Raw genomic sequence first — 6792 nt, 5'->3', positions numbered from 1 at the left:
CAGTTTGTGGCTTTGCTCCCATTATCCAGATTGAATTACTGTGTTTTACTTTTAAGGCCATCTGTTCTGGTTTAAGTCATATTTCTATGTCTGTCATGTTTTGTGTGTGGAAAGGACTTCTTTGATGGGTGGGGACTTTTTTTTCACTAAAAACAAAATGATGTATAAAGACTGTTGTGACATGTATGGCTTACATGGTAGTGCTGTCACAGTTTGCAACAGACAACACATTTCAAGATGGAGGTCCACCTTCGCCTGCCTGACGAGTAGTCAACAAATGATCCTCCTGAAGGAAGCTGTTTACAGGACACATTAAATCTGACTGACATTACAATGTTACATCATACTTCAGATCTAGATAGATAGATAGATAGATAGATAGGGAAAGAGAGAGAGACTGTAATCTGTGGAGATAGATGCAGAGATGGAGTGACGAGTGATACAGTTCACTCTGAGGCCGTACTGTGAGAAGCCCCATATTGGATTGCAAAATGAAAAATAAATAAATAAATAAATACAAAATAAAATTTAAATGCCAGGCTCTATTAGACAGAATCGAGAGATGTGATATTACTTCATTGTCAGTTACTTATTTTCTGAATTCATAAGGATAGTAGTTATCATGCATTTTTATTATTAGGCTTATCAGCATGCGCACAACTGATGTGTGCTCGGTTTGGTTGCATCAGGTACAGATAACTGCAGCGCTTGTGTCATGTATTAGCAAAAAAATAGCTGTCATAGCTGTCCCGATTTGTATTTTGTTTCCTCACTTTTTCTTTTTTTAGTTACAACAACATTACATAATGCCACTCATTAAAACATAATATGTACATCAGTATACATTAAGAGCACCTCTTGATTTACCTGGAGATCTTTGAATTTAATCAGCGCTTTCAGGCATAAATTTTTGCCTTGTCATATTTTTTCCTCTTTCTGGCTTGAAATGCTGACACTATTCTATGCAATTTAGGCCTGGAAGAGCCTCTAAAATGTCAGTGATCCAGCGTGCCGTTGCAAAGATGGAGGTGCATGGCTTTAGGGGACAAACCATTTCCCTGCCAGCAGAAAGACTCTCCCGAACAACCTCTTCGCACCCCAGCAGGCCTTGCACTGTCACCGAGTCCCACGATTGAATTGAATGGTCCACAGATTACTCAATTATTTCTATATACCAGCCTTCCATGGCAGACTAAAGGCCTATTATTGGAGGGACTGAGACCATAGGAACTTATTACATGTGTGACCTTTTAAAGCCTTTCACCGTGATGGATCTCAGGTGAGAATTTACTGGAATCAATTTTTATCTGAAAGCCCGATGCTTGCTCACCGGGCCCAGCCCTGTGTGAAACATCCACTTTCTAAAAAAATAAAAAGAGGGGAGAGAGAGAGAGAGACAGAGAGAGAGAGAGAGAGAGAGAGAGAGAGAGAGAGAGAGAGAGAGAGAGAGAGAGAGCCCCTAGACTACTGGAAATGGGCTGGATTTTAAAGCACCCCAAATGCCTTTGTGTCCTTTCCTCCCAAATTAAAGAGACTTTGAAATAGAGGGCTGGAGGAAGTGCTGGAGTATTGTGCTTAATCAAGGTAGAAATACAAAGACTGAGCCGGTTCCCCAAAGGTTCACATCAAAAGGTGCATCCCACTTTGTGAGCTATTTAATCAGTTAAAACACAGATGGCAGGCTGCCGCAATTAATTAATCATATATGAGGCATCCTGTACCTGCTAGCAGAAAGTATGTCAGTGCTACAGAGATCTCATTTGGATTTCATTGTAACTATGTGCCACCGCAATAATTGCTGAATATGAATAGGACTCGCTGTGAAATTGCTGCTGGACACAATGTCCTAAACTTTGAACTAAAAAGTCAAGGTATCACTGTTTTTCATGAGCGGCTTGACTGGCAGCTTTTTCATTGAATCTGTAGTCATTTCAACAATGAGGCAGATGCCTGTTCTGGAGGGTGTTGAATTCCATTTCTGGGCGGTTGGCTGTATAAGCAGGGGCATATAAACGGCAAGATAAATACGCTGTGTGTATGTGCATATAATTACATAGACATGAAAGACAAATCTGGTTCAAAGTGAAATCACTTTCAAATTACCTTTTAACTTGCGCTGATGGCAAGGCATCAGTGCAAGCAGCATGTGGACACAGTTTGGCATCTTGACTTTCCAGTGGGTTTTTAGGGAACATGCAGTTTGTAGGGGAATGAAGCCTTGCAAATGAAATCTGCTGCCCTTCACTAAGGTTGAACCCTCTCTTCAGAACCTCAGCTATTTTAATGACCGTAAATCTATTTCTGTGTGGTGTTAGGCTGTACAGGAAAAGTGCAAAGTTGACTTAAGACTGCATCTTACGCTAAACTCAGTAGATGATCTCTTGTGCATGTTGTACATATCATACCTCGTCTGAAGGACATGATGAAATACAGATTTTTGAACCCATTTGCCGAGCATGGGCCAATTGAGCAAGCTTAGCCTATATGGCAAGACGTCGCTGTTCTCTGCTGCATGTGCTGTGCATGTAATCATATAACAAGGAAGTTTTGTCAGCCTATAAATATAATCCATTCTCTAGGAGAACTACATGGCACATGTTTAAGGGATTATGAAGAGGAGGGGTGTCAGTTTTCGGAGGGGAAGGGGCAATAAGGAGTGTGAGGCTTTGGGGCTTTATTAGGCTTTCTGGCTCTCAGACCTTCTCTTTCTGTGGCTTCATCCCACTCTTTTCTGGGTGGCCTCGGTGTTTAACGTGGTTCCTCAGTGTTTCACTGTGGGTTCTTCAATCACCGTGTTGATCCCCTCCGAGATGCAAATACAAACATGCAATTCACCATAGAGGTCAGTGGTGAAAATGGAGGACTACACTCAAACAAAGATGGAAACATCAGCTGTAATGGGGCTCGAACCTGTGACGTTCCATTCACAGGGTGGTCTCTAACCACAGACCACGAGCCACAATGCAGCTATTCAAAAACTGTCAGTATTCAGGCTGACATGCAAGCCGTCTCGCTCTTTCACTCTGTCACATACAAACAAATACTCTTAAAGGGGGCGTGTCAGAGCTTCTCCGTGGGGTTTAAAATAATACAGTAAGGTTGCCGAGCTACAGTACATCACCACACTACATCTTCTGAACAAACCTACACATGGCTTCCATTTTTTTATTTCTTGGAGCCAGAAAATATGTGGAAAACCCAAATTTGGATGACAGAGTGGAGTGTGTTCACACAGGTAGCTGGTCAGGTAGCAAATGCTGCCAGTGGTTAACGACCAAGATGCATTTTTAATTCATATTTGCACTGGGATGTATCGTGCTAATTTGCACTGGCTAACAGGCAAACAAACAAACAAACAAAAAAATGTAAAGTTACTGGAAAAGTTTGTGAGGAAAATGTCGCGAATGTTATCACATCTAATCGATCTGTCAATCAAAAGATAGCCACATCCTTTTCACAAAAAGAGCTGACTCTAGCTACTGACACCATGACCTTGGTGAAAAATGATTTATCAAGGTTAAAAAATCATGACAAGTGTGCATTTGTATTTCCCATTGTCTTCCATACATCCAGACCCTTTTTTGCAGCTAGCCAACCAAGGTTATTATAGTTTTGCATTTTTCATTAGTTTTTAAAGTTATTTCATTTTGAATTATTGTTTTCAGTTTCAGTTTTGCTTTAATTAGTGTGGGTTTGCTAGCTTGGTTCAGTTTTTATTTTTTGAAAATGCTTAGTTTTAGTTTAATTTTTATTAGTTTCAGTGTTAGTTTTAGCCTTTTTTTTTTTTTTGGGTAATATGGGGTGTTTGTCATGGGCGAAATTCAAAATAGTCCAGAAAAGTATTGTATCGTCAAACTCAATAAAACATTATACCATTTGAAAAAATATATTTACTTAACACAGATGAACAACCAAATAAATTGACAGATGAAAACTAAAAAAAAAATTCACTATAATTTTAGTTCATTTTTTTGTTTTGTAAATACACAATACATGTTCCGTTCACTTTTTTTTTTTTTTTTTTCTAAAGCCTCGGTTTCATTTTTATTTCATTTAATGAAAATATGTCTTTATTTTTCTTGTTTAAGTTAACGATAATAACCTAGTAGCCAAGCTGCCATCTGGTGGCTATCAGGGAGAACTGCACTTGATGAGTCTAAGTGTAACCTTCGAGCTGAGCAGAGTGCTGTAAAAAGTTAAGATGTGTGTCACCGTAAAGCAGCGGTGACACACTGTAAAGACCACAGAAACAGGAGTGGGCAGAATCAGCGAGGGCCTTCGGTTCATGGTGAGTCGGAGTATTTCCAGGTGGTTCCCTTTGCCAAGCTGTACACTTTCACCGACATCATCATGTCCACAGACGAATTTGTCAATGCATTAGCCATGGCTAATAGAAAACATTTTTGGTTATCATAGGGTTTATTTGACATTTTTTGTTACAATAATGCAGCTGATTAGGATTAGCTCGGCAAATATGATGATTTCCCCCTTAACATTACCTTAAGCTTGTGTGGTAGATGCTGGTGTCTCTCTGCTCTAGCCTTTTCCAGCCTTATGATGAAATCAGTTTGAGCCACGGCGACATCTTGCGGCCAAAATCAAACGGTTTGTACGTTTGTCCACTCACATAAACGTCTTCCATTACCAGAATTTTTAATAATGCTTGTTAAGTCACTCAATCTGTTGTCATCTGGCCTATTAGCAACAGTGGAGTCCTATACAATACCTGTTCTATTCATCCCATTTCTATGGTTTTGACAGACAGCTGATTTGAACAGTCACCAGGACACAATGGCTTTACAATCACATTGATTGTACAATTGCTTTGCAACAGGACATTCAGCACAGTCCTGTTTCCTTTACAGCTCCCTGTTTGCTCTATGTTGGGGCAGCTGAAGTGGCCCGGCTGTTTCTCCCAGTGTGATCAACTTGACAGGCCTGAGAAGCTGGTAAACCTGCAGAGGAGGATCAGATTCAGTGAAATCTGTGGTTTCAATCCTGATGCCCAGCACCCAGAGAAACGATGGCTCTCTGCCCTACCAGTTAGTTAATTGCAGGTAATTCAATTCAACCCGTGCCCCAGGTGTAAACCAGTCTCCGATTAGGTGGCTGAAATGAAAACCAGCAGGATCATGTTGCGAGTGGCAGAATTTAAAATCACCGTGTGAAGTGGTCAAGCTACAAAGAATAAGAGGTGCTCTGTCATGGTTTCAAACCTTAGGAAGGGAAAGAGCTGCTGATGTGGATGTGGGAATATTATAAAGGACTTAATTGATCTGAAGGCTCCAAGTCCACAGTTGGAAATGTGAAGCAAAGTTACACACCAGCGCACCATTATACAACAGATGATTTGTGTTCGTTTGATAACAGGCAAAATTATAAAGGCATGCTTTGTACCCAGAACAACAACTATAAAAGATAACTATAAACTTTGATGATACATTGTTGTTCAAGCATTCAAACAACAATAATCTCTTTGATAAGTTTCATGGCAAACAAAGCCATTGCTACAGGAAGCTACTGGATTCTCTCATCCACTTCTTCGACTTCAACTTGAAAATGTTTTGTTGTCCATGTATCTAAATGAAAATCAATTAATTAATTCACACCACAAACATTCTGTTTGCTTTTAAATCTTTAAATCTTTTTATGGTTAAAGCAATATAGTGCCTCCACTGGCACTGAAGGCCACTGAACAGAGTTCAGCCTCATGGATTAGCAGGATGAGGACTAGTTAACACCACTTCCCAGTCCAGTGTGGGTAGTGGTGTTACAAACAAACAAGGAAAATAAAATACTATTCACTTTCCTCAGCTGATGTTACATCACTGAAAATAACAAAATTGTAATCCACAGTGTTTTTTATCAGTCCATTACATTAAAATGATTAAACTGACAACTTTTCCATCTCTCTCAGCTTAAAACATTACCAAGTTTTGGTGTAGTGATGGATCCTGGAGTTTCACTTTTCTAAGATGTAACATTGACACCACAAAATCTGGGCTGTCTGATTACCTTGTAATTAGACTGTAGCAACATAATTTGTTTGGCTCTGAGGATATGAACCTGGCCAGGCAGCCAAGTAATAGTATATTGCCTTGTAGGCTGCTTAACAGAGACAGGTGCCTGACAGTCAGCAAAGAAATACATAGGCAGTGTGTCTGGCAGCTAGATATGCATTTGGCCCATCAAGCAGCCAAATAATATTCCATAGCCCGACAAAGTGTCCCTATATGGTTTGCGAAGAGTAACCTGGCTATTGATCATAGCCTATAGCCTATACCTTGTGATTGAGGGCCGCTGCTGCCATGAAGAAACCAGTTAACACAATATTTTTGTACGTGTGGAAAAAAACTACCAACAAACAAAAAAAGTATGAAATTACAGGGGAAAGAAATTATTTTCCCATAAAGTATCAGTGATAGTCACTACTGCTTGCCATTATGTTTTTTTTTGTTTGTTTGTTTGTTTTGTAATAAAAATCAAAAACAAAATTTGAGTGTATGTTTCTCATATTTGGAGCACAAGCTTCACCGGGTCATTCTAACAGCATTTACATGTAATGCCTGTCAAAACATTAAAAAATTGAGTTCTTCAGCCATATAAACGTAGCCAAGGTGCCCTGGAGACTTGGCAAGACACGTGTGCAACAGCTGAAGGGGAACAAGTGCTCAATAACAAGCACTGCCATGGTCAACCAGAGCACTGCTGGCTTTCTGTCCTACCAGGTAGTTAATTGCAATCACCTGGCGTCCCAAGTGTAAATCAGCCCCTGATTAGATGGCTGGGATG

This window comes from Myripristis murdjan, chromosome 3 (assembly GCF_902150065.1).
Source record: "Myripristis murdjan chromosome 3, fMyrMur1.1, whole genome shotgun sequence".
NCBI classification, from domain to species: Eukaryota; Metazoa; Chordata; class Actinopteri; order Holocentriformes; family Holocentridae; genus Myripristis; species Myripristis murdjan.
Note: the sequence above shows the minus strand (reverse complement) of the source record.